Source organism: Amphiura filiformis, chromosome 2, assembly GCF_039555335.1.
Source record: "Amphiura filiformis chromosome 2, Afil_fr2py, whole genome shotgun sequence".
Taxonomy (NCBI): Eukaryota; Metazoa; Echinodermata; class Ophiuroidea; order Amphilepidida; family Amphiuridae; genus Amphiura; species Amphiura filiformis.
This window is the reverse complement of record NC_092629.1, coordinates 65,335,764-65,353,653: the sequence shown is the minus strand read 5'-3', so window position 1 is coordinate 65,353,653 and position 17,890 is coordinate 65,335,764. Positions and strand designations below refer to the sequence as shown.

General features: G+C 37.3%; 1 long non-coding RNA gene across 1 annotated transcript; it reads right to left on the bottom strand.

Annotated features, from left to right (window-relative positions):
- Window positions 1-2,033: 2,033 nt before the first annotated feature.
- On the bottom strand, window positions 2,034-4,874 carry LOC140136569 (uncharacterized). The gene is made up of 3 exons (XR_011856690.1): window positions 4,805-4,874; window positions 2,601-2,688; window positions 2,034-2,060 (listed from the first exon to the last, which is right to left on the bottom strand). It is a non-coding gene; the product is annotated as an uncharacterized lncRNA (long non-coding RNA).
- Between the last annotated feature and the right edge of the window lie 13,016 nt (window positions 4,875-17,890).

The following is a 17,890-nucleotide window of genomic DNA, read 5'->3' as shown; positions in this document are numbered from 1 at the left end:
AAATCCACAGATTTGGTAAAAAATGAGTCTGACTCCGTTATTTTTAGAAACTCGAACATGAAACTTTGGTGTATCAAGGTTGATAAAAGCTAACCATATATATTAAAATAAAGTAAAACATATATTTTCGCTATCTTCTGTTGCCATGATAACATGTATAAAATTCACATGTGTAATCTCCACCATACCCTTAAGCCTAACCTCATCCCTTCTACTTAACCATGTACCCAATATGCGGCGGAATTAGCAGGGGGGACATGTCCGGTCCCCGGTCCGCTAAATGTTTGCAAGGGGGAACGACGGGACGTCCCCCCTATCATATTAGAAGAAAAAATTAAGCAATTATTGCCCTGTGCATCTCCTTTTTAGCACAAAAAAACAAAGTTCCAAGTAGAAATTCTGCTACTTAAAAAATCCTAGCAATGCATACTAATTAAATGTGTCCCTGGCCCTATAGAAGCAAAAGTTATTAAATATACAACTTTATCCAGCTTTGATTTTTTTAGTATAACAAGTAATTTTTTCTTCTTTTTTTTTGGGGGGGGGGGAGACCTGGATGCCCGCTCGAAAATTCAATCCGGTACGCAAGTACATAATTAGCCGTTAGGTGAGAGTCTTACTTTGTGTATAAGGTTTTTTGATGTTAACAGATTTGGTTATGATGAGAAAACAGGCATTTTGATGAGAAACAGCCAAAATGAAAAGAATTTTGGATGAAAAAAAAAAATGCTGTTTGTGGAGAGATAAAATTTTCTCATCGTAGAGAACATAATTGACATGGAGGAACTTGAACACAAAAAGTGGGATGGCTTCTTTAATAGGCCAATCAAATTAAGGAAAATCAGGGTTTAACCCACCACTAACTGCAACAGAAACCATTTAATCACCATCACCATTCATTTCAGAAATTCATTTCCAATATTTTGCCTTAATGGATAGGCCTACCGCAAATGTGCCAGCATGATTCAGCATCCACAACTCAAAATATTGAACCTGCCTTACCTCTATCACACCGTTCACACGGCTAGTAAAAACAACAATTCCTCCATCAAAAAGCTATTCAATTTTCAAAATAATACTAAGTGCCATTCTTTTACTCAGAGAAAAGATAGGAGTGAAAATAAAATAGAAATCATGGTGTTGCTGTATAAAGTGGACAAATTTGCATATTTAAGTGTTTCCGTACTGTTTTTAGGGGCTGTGCAATAATTATGAGCCTTGGTGGGTCAGGTGGGAGGGGGCAACACATTTTTGGCCAGCTGAAAGGGAGGGTGCGTGCAAATTTTGACAAGCCGAGTGGGGGGTAGTGAGCGATTTTGGCATACATTCATGGGGCACCAAAAAAGGAAATGGTTCGGAAATGCTTAAATATGCAAATTTTCCTGCTCGCTGTGCACGCAACATGTATCTAGACCAATGAAGGTTTGAACAAGGGGGGAGGGGGCAAAGATTTTTTGGCAGGCTGAGAGGGGCAAGCGATTTTTGGCAGGCCGTGAGGGGGGCAAGTGATTTTTGTAGAGCCGTTCGGAAATTTCATTGCACATGCACAGCCCCCATGAATGTTAACCCCCCCCCCCCCCCTTGGCTTGCCAGAAATTTCTACCCCCTGGCTCGCCAAAAATATCTCCCCCAAAAAAAAATTACTCTCCCACCAGAGCTCATAATTATTGCACAGCCCCTAATTGCTCTGCCACTTGAGAGAATATCACAACTATTTTTTCATGTAACCATGGACATGAACAGTGTTATTGCACTTACCTGTAGGTGCATTTTGCAATTGTAAATTATGTAACATTTGTAACTTTAAGTTCTAGTCCATCTTAAAGATAGTCAGGTAATATGTATTGCCATTTACTTCCAATTTTAGAGATAAATTTATCCAATCCTTATACTAATATTTATAGTGTCATTTAAAAATTTACTTTGTACCAGCCATGTAGCCGGGACATGTAGATTGCATAATCATCAAGAATATGATCAGTCTCTTGAGTCACAAATTGTGTTGTTTCTCCTGCAATCATGGCAGCTGTAAGTGTAAGGTTGATTTTTAAATCATGCCCCTGTAAAATAAGACAAAAATAGTAAGAACATATTAAAAAGTGTGAATTAAATGGAAAACGTTTTGACATGTTTCTAAATAGGTTAGGTCTCTGGGTCTCAGCTAGCTAGCTATTATGCAATTTGCAATGAATTCTGCCAACGTAAATTTCAATTTATCGAATGAAATTAGTTACCATCTAAAATTATTTTCCAACGCCTAATCTGTGAAACGTACTGCTGAAAATATAACCGACCAACTTTCTAAGTCATGACACAGACACATGTATTATTACATAATTTGTACTGAAGTCTGTTTACCTTTAAAAGATCCCAATTAATTTTATTTTGAATTTCTTTAAATTTTAAAAATAATTTTGATTTAAATCATGGACCTGATACTGAAAAGAAATACAAGGTAAATTTTTACAAGAGATTTTACCCCAATTCTCCAACATTCTTCATATTGTGGATTTCATCATTACATGTAAATAACGAGTTCTAAATTCTCTGTTATCTTTTATCTGCATGGGTTTGCTGTTTGCATTCATTATTCTACTTACCATTGACAGATCCACTGACCACTGCGTCTTCACAGACTCTTCATAGAAATCAAACCAATCCACTTAACACATTGATAACCAGCATCAACTGCAAATCAAACACACAATTAAGCATTATGATCAGTTAATTTTTAAAAAGAAATCAAACTTTATAAGGGGCAGCTTCAAAACTCGACTGCCAGTTGCCCACTGGGTCATTGGGCTCAGCTTCTAATCGCTAGTGTTCACTCATGTGCTGATGTCCACACAAGCACATTTAAAATCAACGGCACATTGAAATCAAGGATTTTTCAAGATTTTAGGCCTAGTAAAGCTTTACGAGGCCTAAAATCTCGATAAAATTCTTGATTTCACTGTTCCAAAAAGCTACGGCATATTGAAATCAAGAATTTTATCGAGATTTTAGGCCTCCTAAAGCTTTGCGTAAAAGCTACGGAACATTGGAATCAATTAAAATTCTCAATTTCAATTTTATTGAGATTTTAGGCCTAATAAAGCTTTACGGGGCCTAAAATCTCAATAAAATTCTTGATTTTACTGATTTTATCAAGATTTTAGGCCTCGTAAACGTTTGCGTAAAAGCTACGGAACATTGGAATCAATTAAAATTCTCAATTTCAATTTTATCAAGATTTTAGGCCTAATAAAGATTTATGAGGCCTAAAATCTCGATACAATTCTTGATTTTACTGTTCCGGAAAAGCTACGGCACATTGAAATCAAGGATTTTATCGAGATTTTAGGCCTCCTAAAGCTTTGCCTAAAAGCTACGCAACATTGGAATCAATTAAAACTCTCAATTTCAATTTTATCGAGATTTTAGATCTAATAAACCTTTACGAGGCCTAACATCTCGATAAAATCCTTGATTTTACTTTTCCATAAAAGCTACGGCACATTGAAATCAAGGAATTTAGCAAGATTTTAGGCCTCGTAAAGTTTTGTGCAAAAGCTACAGAACATTGAAATCAATTAAAATTCTTAATTTCAATTTTATCAAGATTTTAGGCCTCATAAAGGTTTACGAGTTTAAAATTCTTGATTCTACTGTTGAAAAAATTTAAGTTTAAGAGGCCTAAAAATCTTGATAAAATCCTTGATTTCAATGTGCCGTAGCTTTGAATTTATGGAACATTGAAATATAAAATCTTATCAAGATTTTTAGGCCTCTTAAACTTAAAGCTTTACACCCGTTAGCATTGGGTGTTTTTGACAGCATGAAATAAACCAAACAATTATCATTGCAAAATTTCTCCAAATCTATGCTAAGGCTACGCATGAAATAGAACCGAGAACAATATTGATCACGGGATGAGTACGAAGTAGGAAACCAAATTTATTCCTGTGATTTATTTATCTGGCCAGCTATCATTCCACTGGATCGGGAGAAAATAATAAGAACCTCTTGGCCTTTATTCAATTTCGCTGACCTTTGTGTGCTAAAACACCCTATTTTTCCAATTTCACAGACAATTTTGTCCATGGACAAGCCCCAAAAATGTCCCCTTTTTCCTCGATTTTGGTAACGATCGTACGGTCAGTATTGCAAGTTGAGTAACCCCACCGGGGCTTTACAAAGCCTAAACTAAAACTCTCAATACAATTGAAGTTGACAATTTTAATTGATTTCAATGTTCTGTTGCTTTTACTCAAAGCTAATTACGAGGCCTAAAATCTCGATAACAGTTCTCATTGTACGTGTGAACGCTATCGGTGGAACAATAGTCGGGACATGGCAGTACATGCATGATTGAAAAAGGAATCGGGACATGGCAGTACATGCATGATTGAAACAACTTACAAGTACAAAATTATGCATTGCGTGCCTAGCCTATAAAATAAATAATATTTTAAATTACTCCCCCCTATTCCCTATCGCAATTTACTGCCTGAAAACTTCACAATTCCTGACCGTGATGTGTATGGTAAACTGTCTAAGCAAAAATAAAGGCCTATTCAATAAATACGAGTCTGCCGTGAAGACATTAAAAGCTGAAGTTTACCCCTATACATTTGCATAGGGTTTCGTGTGCCTCCACAGAAGCTCACAGACGCCGATTTACTTCCTTTAAAATTTCACGTTTTCTGACATTTTTATGGCCAGACAAAAGCACATAGGTAAAATAATGTCATTTACTAGCAGAAAAATTAAGAAAAATCCTCAAATCCTACATATAAGCCATGATTTGAGGCAATTTACTCACCATTTTCACTTTTGTGTGCACATTGAAAAAGCGGCCATCTTGGTTTCTTTTCTAGAGGAGCAAACTCATGAATATGCAAATTAGCTTCTTCCACAAATACATGGCATACTGTTGAACTATTTAGGAAGAATAAAAATAGGATTCTTCCTATCCTAGGATCAATCATAAGTCCTGACTTAGGATGAATTGTATTGGAACTCTTCCTAAATAAGTTAGGAAGAGTTACTTAGGATGAATCCTAAGTTGAGCTTTATGAAATAGGACCCAGAGTTCAGTAATGCGAATGTTGTTTTCACTCCAGTGCTATTGTCAGCCGGTTCATGCCCGGATGTCCGACCGACAGAATAGATAATTTGTTTGAAAGTATCAAAGACCCCCCCCTCAATTTTTGTTGTTGTTGTAAATATAGGTCTATAACTTAGTTTATGATTGTTAGCATTTTTTCAGAGAAGTGATAATTATTGATAATTTTTTTTCCTGTATTTTCGGTGGTTTCCTGAAGCCAGATAATCAAGATATTCTGGTAATTGACAGTACTAGTATCAGGGGGGTGACACTAAATTCACGGCTTTTGTTTAGCCACGCAAACCTATGGCAAATTTTGTTGGCTTGCTCTCAACAAAGTGAGGCAAGGTATCGATCGGTTATGAATAATTCACATCAACTCTTACTCAGCCCATGTGCTTGAGGTCACCACATAAAGGTGTCGTTAGTTTAGCGACTCGAACCTGTTGAAGATAGTAAAAGCGCCCCCACGCAAGGTTAGACCGGGCGGAAATGGGTCAACTACTATGATCCCATCAGGCCACAGTGATTTGTTTCTGCAAAAAAGTCTTTTAATTTGATAAGGGAATGTCTCGTTGATATAGTAATGTCGAAATTAAGACTAACTATCGATAATACAAAGGAAATATACGACAAGCATAAGATATGAAATACAGTGAGTATTTGAAGTCAAAAAATCATTTGACACTTCACGTGACATTCCAAGATGGCGCCCGCAACAATAGTATTGCCATGTGCTTCCTCCCTGTGGAAAAGTATCCCGAAAAATATCAATCTGCACTAATACACTTATTGGTGTAGCCTGCCAGTATGAATTATTGTTGAAAAGTAGAATAGCACCGTCATTTTGACATTTAATTGTATACCACCACTAATAATCCAAAAATCCGATCTTTATTAGCTTTTATTCATCACGTCTATTGGCTCATTTTCTTATATTGAACTATTATAGGCACTTCAACATCGATGATAACCAGCGTACACCACAAGACCCCAGAAAAAAAATCATAGGCTCACGTTAAGCCGTCTGTACACCTGTCTTCTATCATATAATAGATTGAATACAATACCGTTCATACCGCTCTTTTCAAAGAGACCGAATCTTACAGGTGCAAGTGATTAGCATTTCTTTGACATCTATGGTTCAATGCATTGGTAGGTCCTACCGCATGAACGTGAGTGCGGGCGATATAGTCAAAATTGTATTCATCTATTGTTATGGTAGTTAATCCGATTTAAGTACGTCACTTCGCCAGCGTGCGTATTTAAACGTATTCTGTTAGGGAGTAGCCTACATTAAACAATTACAATTTCAAACTATGTGATTGGCAATAGGCCCCTATACCGGTAGGCCTACATTAAAAAGTATGCATGGGTGACACCCAGGAGCGATTATAGTATTTTGTTTCCTAGCTACATCATATTTTGATTGTTTCCGTTTGCCATAATTTAACACGGAATAAAAGCAAAACTCACTGAAAAATAACATTTGGTGAAAAATCAACTAAGTTTAGGGAGTGTTCAGAAATACTTTGGTGGGGGACAATATATTTTTTCGTGTTACAAATTTTTAACCCCCCCCCCATCCCCTCTTCGTGAACCCAAAACTTTGTTGACCCCCGGTCTCACAAGTTAATGGACCTAAAACTGTTATAACCCCCACCCTCATATTAAGTACAAAACTATTTTGCCCCCCCCCGACCTGTACCATTGTACATCAAACGATAAAAGGAAATAATATTATTAAATAATACTAAAACTTGTATTCATGTCATTGTTGTGAGTCGGTATAAATTACCGGTTAATTTACATGGTAATTTACCGCCATATTAATTGACCGTATTAAAATAGGGTGTTTTTTTTAATTAAAACTTCAAATAATATTGTTTTTGTTTGTTTATTTAAGATGACAATTACAGTTTCATGCAAAAGAGTTATAGAAATACTTTATAATGTACGTTCGACACATAGGCCTACTCGTCATGGCCTACCCTGCCTAGCAAAGCTAGTCTGGTCGAAATGAGCATAATAATTATGTTTCGTTCGGTAGCCGATACAAACGGAAACTACTCTGTCCCTTGATCAAACGTCTATTATATTAACGCCCTCTGGCCAGGTCAGACCATCATTTTAATAACAATATGCTATTAACATATGAATTGGACACATGCAAATTACGGAGTGTCACATCCTGATTTAATAATCCTTGCTAGTATTTTGATAACAGGCTGAAAGTGACAACAAGTGGGTAAAATCAACGCACTGAAGGGTCTATTGTTCTATTGTGTCCGATTTGAGCGCTGACATATTGGAAAATGTTGCCAATCAATATTCATGAGAGTGTACAATGTACACTGTACATTCAACGTCCAGTTATCGAAATTGGGTGACGTGTGTTTGGCAGATGTGAAATACATCTGACTGGGTGTTTTAATTACATAACGAATAAAGGTTTTGGCATCATTGAATGGCTGCCTAGTGCTGTTATATGCATAGTTTCTATAATGATAATTATTATTTTCTTTATTCATCCCTTTCTTTTCCTTTAACTGCACTTATTGTTTCTTATGCCTACACTTTATCAGTGGCGTAGATTTCTTTTTGACATGGGGATGGGATTTTTTGTAGGCCTACTACCCGGTATAGTGAATCCAGTACCTCTACCCTATGGTACAAATGCGTGCGAAAAATTTTACCATAGGCCTATTGGCCTATTGAAACTAAACTGTTGAAATATGGGACAAAAGTGGAATAAATTCGCGCGAAGCACTAACAATTGGCATGGTCAAATATGAGGTTGATTTCGACAGAAACCCATACACAAGCGTCTACATGGGGGGGGGTGATTGTATGGACCACCCCTCGGCAAAATATTGGGGGAATTTATCCCCCCCGATCTATACGCATATGCATCACTCTCCTTCTCCCTCCCTCTCCCCCTCTTCCTTTCTTTTTCTTTTTGTCTTCCTCCCCTCCCAACAATCTCGATCACCCAGCCGTTTTTCCTCTTTTCACCCCTCGACCCTTCGTCACTACCTCAGATGCCCCTACTGGCTTTTAAAATGGATATTCGTGATATTAAGAAACCCATTTGACTTTATTGAACAGGCCTATATAACCATGATAACAACATAATAGGCCTACTGCGAAGGAGTTGAACAGGTTGTAACCTATGATTTACAAAGCAAAGTGCGCATGGAAAAATACCATACCCTATAACTAAATTTTAACACCACAGAATGTATATTCGTACTTTTTTGGTGGTATATATATCGAACATAGTTATATAAGTAATGTGAAAGTAGTATTTCTAGTATTTGAGCGTGCACGTATTATCTAAAATCTATTGTTTAGCGTGCGGGTTTTAGATAATGTATTGTTTAGCGTGCAGGTTTATATAAACCTCCACGCGAAGTAGTTCGCGAAAATAATGCACGGGAGAAGAATACATAACGATGAATAGAAACGGGCACTAGAAGTAAATTTATAGAAAGTGACACAGATAGACCTATATACATAGCAGCCATGGCACGGTGTTACGGGTAATCGATCAGCAACTCTATTGAATTGATTTAAATGAGGAACATAAACCCCAGATAAGGCATCTAAACACCACATAAGGTGCCCTAACTCTAGATAAGGGTCGTAAACCTCAGATAAGGCATCTAAACCAAAGATAAGGCGCCTTCACCTCAGATAAGAGACGTAAACTCAGATATGGCAGTCTAAACCCCAGATAAGACGCCGTAACCCCAGATAAGGGACGTACACCTCAGATTGACAATGCCGCCTTGTTTTAACATTGAAATGTTAGTGTTAGAGTGCCGGATGAATCATTTACCGAACTGAATTGCTTCAGATTTACATTCCATCAACAAACCTTCGCTCTGGATTCTGGACATTCAATGCACAAGGGAATCAAGCTGGATGAGGAGAACCGATAACTATTTATGTAAATTACCATGATTATACATGTAGTTCTCTTTGTACAGTTTGCAGGATGGATATGAAAACAGAAAACCAATAAAGAAATCGTGTAAGAAAATTATCTGATAATTATTATTAATATTTTTTATTGCTATAACCAGTACATAGTATTTCACCATAATATAAACATAAATCTTGATAAGGGAGTGTTCAGAAATACTCTGTTGGAGGGGGGGGAATATGTAGGGGGTCATAAAATTTTAGGAGTTCTGGATAGGGGGAGTTAAAAAAGTTTTGGGTGTATGAACAGGGGGGGTCAAAAAGTTTTTCGGTACGTAGAGGGGGGGGGTGTAAAAAGTTTTTGCGCGATGCGCGCACAAATATTCCCATATTAAACCAGAACAAAAGTACATTTAATCCAGTGTTAAAAAATGTTGTCTATAACTTAATTTTGAGGTTTGGGTCCATTCTTTATGGTCAGCTCTTTAAATCACTAAAAGCTGCAATATATTTGCTCTTCTTTAGTGTTTTTTCCATGGGGGACATCCTATAAAAATCCCAATAGAAGAAAAAAATAAAGCAATAATTGCCATGTGCAACTTTTTTAGCACATCGAAAAGCACCATGTTTTGGGCCCAAATAGGGTAAAATTGCACAATTTTGCGCTTCGAGATCACGCGAACTGGCCCCTCAATTTAATAGCAAAACACACCATTTCGGCAGTAGTGTAGACAGGGGATAGAAAAGCCCCTGACAAAAAATGAAAGAGAAAAGTGCCCCTCTGACATAAAATGGAAGAGAAAATCTGCAAAAGGAGCAGCAAGGAGCCCCTTTTCCATATAAATTCAACCCGATCATGGGCCAAAATAGTGTTAAATACAAAATGTTTGCACGCTGTGTGCGCACAATAAAGGCATTTTCATCCCATCATGGGCGAAATACACAATTTTTGTCCCACTAAAGCCTTTTTTTGGAAGCTCAAATACATGTATAGTCTCTCTAAAAATAAAACCGGTATATGTATTTGCAACTGCAATTTCTTTTTTCGTCTGTGCCCCCCAAAAAAATTTTTTTTTTTTTTTTTTATTCACGCCCCGACCAAGAAAACGCTACGCCCCTGTATTTTGGGCTAAAATAGTCTTGTTTTTGCGCGCTTCGCCACAACAAAAAGTCCCAGTAAACATAGGCGTAGATCCCGAGGGGATGGCCCATACAATCATCCCCCCAATGTTGACGCCTGTATGTGTGTTTCTGACAAAATTAAGCTCATATTTGGCCATTTTAGCCCCCAAAGTACATATTTTTGCGCGCTTTGCGTGTATTTAATCCACTTTTGCATCAAATTTTATTCGTTTAGCTACCAAATGGCAAAAATTTTAGCACGCTTCGCACGCATTTGTACCATTCACTTATGCTGTCGTCAAATGGTACTGGATTCATTATACTTTTTCCAACCCCATCCTCCCCCCCCCCATGTCAAAAAGAAATCTACGCTACTGCCAGTAAAACCAGAACAAAATATACTCATCCCCGACTCCCCTAAATTGTCGCCACTGATTCCAATCATAAATGTATGGTTAATTAATATTGGGTTGTATAAACATACTTATGCTACTTTAAAACATTTCCACATATTTTATATCAATGACATGGGTACAATTTCATTGAATACAAATTTTAGTATCATTAATATGTTTCCTCTGCCATTTGATGTAGAATGGTACATTATGATGGGGTAGGGGTCAAAATAGTTTTGAACCTATATGAGGGGTTGGGTCAAAAATATTTTAGGTCCATTAAGAGGGGGGGTCAAAAAAGTTTTGGGTTCGCGAAGAGGGGGGGGGGGGGTAAAAAATTTTCGACATGAAAAAAAATATTTTCCAGCCCCCCCACCAAAGTATTTCTGAACACACCCTAAGGCATACATTTAGTACTTTCAAACTAAGTATAGAGTTTTATACTTCAATATGCAACATTATTGGGATCCACCCATGTCGAATGAAACCAAAACATAAAACAAAGTGGCAACATAAAGAACATTTAGACAGCATAAAATACAAATCTTAGAATGACAGGGCAACAATATGATTTCGTCGCTTGACAGGAAAAACCACCTATGTAAATTTTCACTGTTACTTATTTGGCAAAACAGGGAACAGAACAAATTGTCACATTTGAAGGTATTGTCCTTTTGTTTTTTATTGGTTGTTCCCTGAAAAATGAAAATACTATCAAATTTGACAATTTGCACTGTTATCTGTTTTACCAAATGATTAAAATTTAGGAGTCTATATAGGTAGCTTGTATCGGTCCCCGTCTCTGTTCAGTGATGGCTGGTTCACTCTGATATAGATGGCCTCCTTTACACCACGTTCAAAATATCTGGGTTCCTTCTGCATAATTTGAACTTTGTACAAGTCTATTATGATGGAAACTCGATGTGGATGTGTTGGGAAACCTCAGACGAGGTAGAGCTGGGGCGACGGTGTTCCAAAAAAATCTGGTGCGAAGTAATCTTTCGGACTCGCCGACATAACATTCGGAACACTGACCCTTACGGGTTTGTCCTTGGGATGGGATGAAATAAACCGGCCCCGCTATATCCTTTTTCTCGGTTTTGGCTTTTTGGAAAACAAACAGTTGTCTTAACGTTTGGGTAGGCTTGAAGCTCGCTTTTATACCGTAGGTGCCAAAAGTTCTTCGAAGCGCCTCGGATGTACCTTTTATATAAGGCAAAACCACTTGTCCCTTTGTCTCGCTGAACAGAGACGGGGCCGATACAAGCTACCTAGAGTCTACGACCCTATTTTCGGTCCAAGTGTACAAAAGGTCGCTGACCTCTAATTTGGGTTGCCAGTCTGCTGATGAAAGTCGAAGTGTCGACTGAAAATTCCTGGTACGCAAATGTTTGTGTTGTGATCAAAGGTTTAAACCACTATGTTTACTTACCAACACAGATGAACTTTCATTCGAAATCATTTTACATTGGGAATTCTTCTGAATAAGAAAAAACTTAACTCCTAAAGGTACTAATAGCGACCCGTAACCCTAGATCTACGTAGGGTGGGCCAAAAAACACTTTTTTTCTCGGATCGACTTGGAACTCTCGGAGAATTTTACTGGGGTACATACTAGTATTGTGCTGAAATATCAGTAATATCGGAGCATGCTTCGCCCAGGCAGTAGATTTTCACAAAATCCCTACATTTTTGCTATTTCTTACTGTATAACTCTATAGAGAAATCAGTAGAAACAATCTGGGAAAAGTAGGCATTCAGATGCCATCCTAACCAACATTAAACACTTTGGGTAGTTTGTTTGGACCCTCTAGAACATCACCAAATAGCAAGCCGTCTCCAATTGGTTACCATTATTTTTGCTAAAGACACGCATGTAAGTAAAATATTAACTGATATTTGAGTTGCTATATTAAGGGGTAGGGGTAGCATTATAGAGAATTTCCCCAGTTGTAATCAGTCAAATTTCCCAAATGTGGTATTGTTGCATCGATATGAACTGCAGCATTGCCAAAAATAAATGCTATATGATTTTCGGTTATCCATGTTTTGACTAGAGGTCAAAAGGTCACACAGCCTTGAAAATTACTACATATCAGGCGTCACATGACCCTTAAAACCCATGGTCATGTCAGAGCTTCTCTAAATTCATATCTCATGTAATGTTTGTACTTTCGCAGTTCATATCTACCCAACAAGACCAAGATTGTGAAATTTGACTCAGTAGAACTGGGGAAATGCTCCATAATGCTACCCCTACCCCTTAATTTAGCAACTCAAATATCATCAATATTTAACTAAATACAGGTCTCTAGCAAAAAAATAATGGTAACCAGTTGGAGACTGCTTGCTATTTGGTGATGTTCTGGGGGGTCTAAACAAACTACCAAAATGGTTTAATATTGGCTATGATACGTCCTCTGAATGCCTACTTTTCACAGGTTGTTTCTACTGATTTCTCTATATAGAGTTATACAGTAAGAAATGGTGAATAAGTAGGGATTTTGTGAAAATCTACTGCCTGGGCGAAACATGCTCCGATCTTACTGATATTTTAGCACAATAGTAGTATGTACCCTAGTAAAATTCTCCGAGAGTTCCAAGTCGATCCGAGAAAAAAGGTGTTTTTCGCCCCACCCTATTGAACACCCAAAAACAACAACAAAAAACTAAGCTAGACAAACCAAGTGCAATAGACAAAACAAGTCTCAAAAAGGATATGACCACAAACAAACATACGCGAATAAACAAGCAGTTGTAGGCTGCTAAATAAGTGTATAAGTGCAGTGACCAAAATAGATCGAGTAGTTAGATCATGGAGGTATATAAATAAATGGAGAATGATCTAGCCAAGCATCTTTTGTACTACGTTGGTTATGACCAATTATTGTTGAATAGGCAATTTCAGGGAATATTGATTTATATGCTAAGCTGATTACATTGTTAAGTCTGTTTCACTGGTCATTTATTTCAATGGGGTGCTAAATGCAGTTACTTATAATGTTTATTGGAAAGTGCTCATGTTTCAGAAAATTTGATATCAAATTGTCATTTTCGTCAAAAAATTGCATTGAAATCAGTCTTTTGAATAAAATAGTACACCCTATCTGTAGGCCTATATCTGTGGTCATATTGTGACTCCCTACATTTTGGTCATGATTCGTGAAAAATTAAATTAGGCTATGACCCCTATTTTTCTTTCCAAAAGTTATGACCCCCCCATATAGGCCTATTTGGAACCCCTCTCCAAAGAAAATGATGGCCCCTAATAATATTAATAATCATTTAGGCCTAAATACTGATAATTATTTATTATAAAATGAGAAGTTTAATGATGATGAAAAGATTGTCTAATCATTGTCACTTTTACCTGAATTCCGAAGTACTTCCGGTAAATTTTGCTTGCTCGTAACTCGAATGGCCCAAATTGGCCCAACATAATTTTTTCACAATCGGAAGGTAAAAACGTTTTGCTTTTATTTGCACTATATTTGAACTCCCTCAGACCCACTTAAAAGCTTAATATATGAACATGAAAACTAAGTATATTTGTCAAGTTACGGCACAACTAGTGTAGAAAACAGTTTCGTAACTTGAGAACAGAACATCCGAATTTCATCGGGTTTTCGCACAATCATACATTGAAACTATAAGCTATCAAAACTTTGAACTTCGAACAGCTAATTGACTAGCTGACGTCATTATACAGTCTCTTTTACAAGCCTTCCGGTACAGGTCAATGTAGGGTCAATTCCTATGAGGAAATTTTGGGAGTGACGATCAATGAACCATGGTAGAGTCTCATAACCATCGTGGAGATCAATAGCTTGGCTGAAGTGGCTGGTTCATTCAAGTTTGGTGACTCATTGAATAGAGGTAACGGGATAATCTCCACTTAGGAGATTAGAATTCTGGCGATCATTCTCCATTTATTTATATACCTCCATGGTTAGATAATCTGTTTTCCAATCATTGCACTGTTCATTACCAAATAAGGGGATGTATGGGGGATGTGTTAGGATCATTACCCCTGTTTCCTGGGCACTAACCTTTTTACTTAAATCACCAATTTTGAACTTTGAATATATCGCCCTGCACTACAATGTTCACTCGTTACCTATGCATTGAACCATAGATCAAAGAACAGGGATAAAGACCTGTATCGTAATTTTATAGAATACGCATATTTTGCCAATCACTCGCACCTGTTAGAGTGCAATCTGCTTGAAGTGCAGGGTGATCTATTCAGAAATTGTATTCATCTATTACTATTCACTTTTACGGCGAATAGCGATAACACCAGGTAGTATTCGCCGTAGAAGTGACGTAATAATCGGATTAATTACCATAGCAATAGATGAATACAATTGTTCGCACTGCACTATTACGTTCACACGGTATCTCTGCATTGATCCATAGATGTCAAAAACAGAGATAAAGACCTGGATCGTAATTCTATAGAATGTACATATTATGCTGATCACTCACACCTGTAAGATTAGTTTCTTTGAAAAGAGCGGTATTGTATTCAATCTATGATTGCAGACATACAGAGGTGATTAGTGCAATCTGCTTGTAGTGCAGGGCGATCTATTCAAAAATTGATAACCACATTTTCTGGATCGGTATGATTTTTTGTATAGTAAAAACTTTCCCCAGATTCAAGATAAGGGTCAGTTGGGTGTAGACCAGGGCTCCGCAAATGGCGCGCCGTGGCTTCCCGAGTGGCGCGCGGCGCCGTTTAGATTTAAAAATAAATAAATAAACAATGCGATTCCCATGTTATCCTTGTAAAGACAGGCTAAAATAGTACAAAATGTTGCACCAAATGGCGTCATTTGCACCTCAAATTAAAACAAATCGATAGCTTCACAGGGGGGAACCCCCCTCTGACTCCCCCGCGAATTCGCAGCCATTGAGTGGCGCTTTGCAGTTTTTTTTAAATTTCATGTGGCGCTTCAACAAATCTATTTGAGGAAGCCTGGTGTAGACCAAAGATATTACACTCAAAGATTACCAACTCAAATTTACACCAATGTAACGCTATTGCAAAACTGCCTTATTGGTTTGGCACTCATAGAGGCCACTTAATGTACCTACTGTGATAAGAGTCAAATGTGTGTAGACCAAAGATATTATACTCAAGGATTACCAGCTCAAATTTACACCAATGTAACGCTATTGCCAACTCAAATTTGCACCAATGTAATTTTAAGGTGTATTTGGGATAATCATAATCATAGGCCTATGACCGATTTTTGCGCGATTGCACGAATAAGTATACGTAATTCTTGGCAACACTGATTACTAGTGATTCTTGTATATTTCTACGCTGGGCTATTTTCATGAGCCACTTCCGCCTATTATTATAAAAAGACATTTTCACTAATCATGCTAACTTTAGTTAAGAGGCCACATCTGTCTATCTGCTTTGGTTTTAGACAAAGTTTCTAATAGTGTTTCAAATTTATTTGTACACTCTGATCTTTTATTTTATCCGGCTGTCATTTCTGAAAAGTGATGCCAGCTGAGATATAGAAAGGCCACGTCTGTCTAGTTCAGATTTGTGTGCAACACTTTTTTAGACGAACTTTTTTTTTACCCGCTGTCGTTTTTGAAAAGTGACGTGAGCTAAGATAATTATTTGGGTTGTTAAAGCAAGGAAAATCAAAAGGTAATCAGAGAGTGAACGTTTTTGGCAGTTTTGCCATTTTTTCCTAAATATAGGCATTTCTGGTCATAACTATGGTTTGTTTGCTATACAAAATTTTTCATTTATACTATTTATATCAACTGGTACTTCAATTTGAGGGTAGTTATATAAGTCATGTACGACAGTTACCACGGCAACCATTTTTTGGAAATATTATACTGAATGATTGCCACCAAAATGGCCTGAAAATGGTGGGAAATGTAGTCGCTATGGTAATTGCCTGATTTCTGCAACAATCTTGAAATTGAAGTACCCTTTTTAAGAGCAATCACAAAAACTTGGCTCGCATTACTTTTCATAAAATGACAGCCGGGTAAAATGAAATGATTAGAGTGTGTAGATACATGTTAACACCATTCGAAGCTTTGTCCAAAAATGGTGCACGAGAACCTGAAATCCACTATGTGGCCCATCTGCTAATACATTTTTGTAATGATGTATGTAGTTACAAACAAAATTAAATTTGAATGAAAATAGTGTGACAAACACATGCGTACGCGCCCCGAAAGTGAATCCAATTCACTTTGATTGGCCGGTATTTCCAACAATGTCTTTTGAATGGTTTTATCTTGTTGATCAGCATTTACTCGCGCTTACATTTGTATTTTGAAATACGAAATACGCATAGGCTACATATGTTGGAAGCTGTGTTCATTCAAATGAGATGTTTACTATGTTTTTATAACTTTATGTAAAGTGATGTAATGTGTCATAGAACAAAGTATGGCAGGCCATTTGCGAAACAACATAAAGTATGGTAAGCCATTTGCGTCATAACACAGCAGATAAAAACACACTGTTGCTAATTGTTTAATTAAACAGTTGTGCATTGTAAAATCAGATCATTCCTTTCAGCCAGGTATGGTAAGCCATTTGTGACATAAACTGTTATTCATGTAGTAGATTAAGATGCATTTTGTAGAGTAAGAACATTTAATAAAACTTGTTAACAAATAATAATATTCATTGTTTATTGTTTTTATAAGCCTGACCAGGATTCCTTTGACGGATACCTCGGTGTGTTCTGCCACACCAACTTACCCTGATGGTGGCAGTATTTCTGTTCGCATAAATCTGCGCTTTTGGAAACCAGCCTTCGCTACTTTTTATTTTACCCTAAAAGGAGGGGTGGCGCTGCTCCAAAATTGTGGCAAATCCGCTCGGCCATCAAAACAAAAATAGGATCAGCCAGCACCCCCGTTCCTTTCACACTGGTGGCAGCGGTGGGATTGGTTTAACAAAAGGAGTCCAGCGGTGGGATTGGTTTAACAAAAGGAGTCCCATGGGCGTGTTTAATTCCATGTCAGGCTGTAAACACTTTGTTGTCATAACTTTTGTGTATCATGCTTAAGGTAAATTAAGATTGGGAAATCCCGGTTTTTTTTTGTTTCGTTTGTCGCTTGGTATTTGACGGGGCGTCAAATGCTGGGGAGGGGGCTGTGTAACGGGATTTCCCCCTATAAATAGCTTGTTTTCAAGCTCAGGTCATTGTTTGGCAGGGATTGGGACAAAACCTTGTGGAAAGTAAATTGGGTTAAAATATTATGTTTTTGCAGAACAAGCAGCACAGATGATTGCAAATTGACATGACATTTTGTGTACAGAAAGTCAAACTTTGTGTAAATAAATACTTGAAGCTATTTC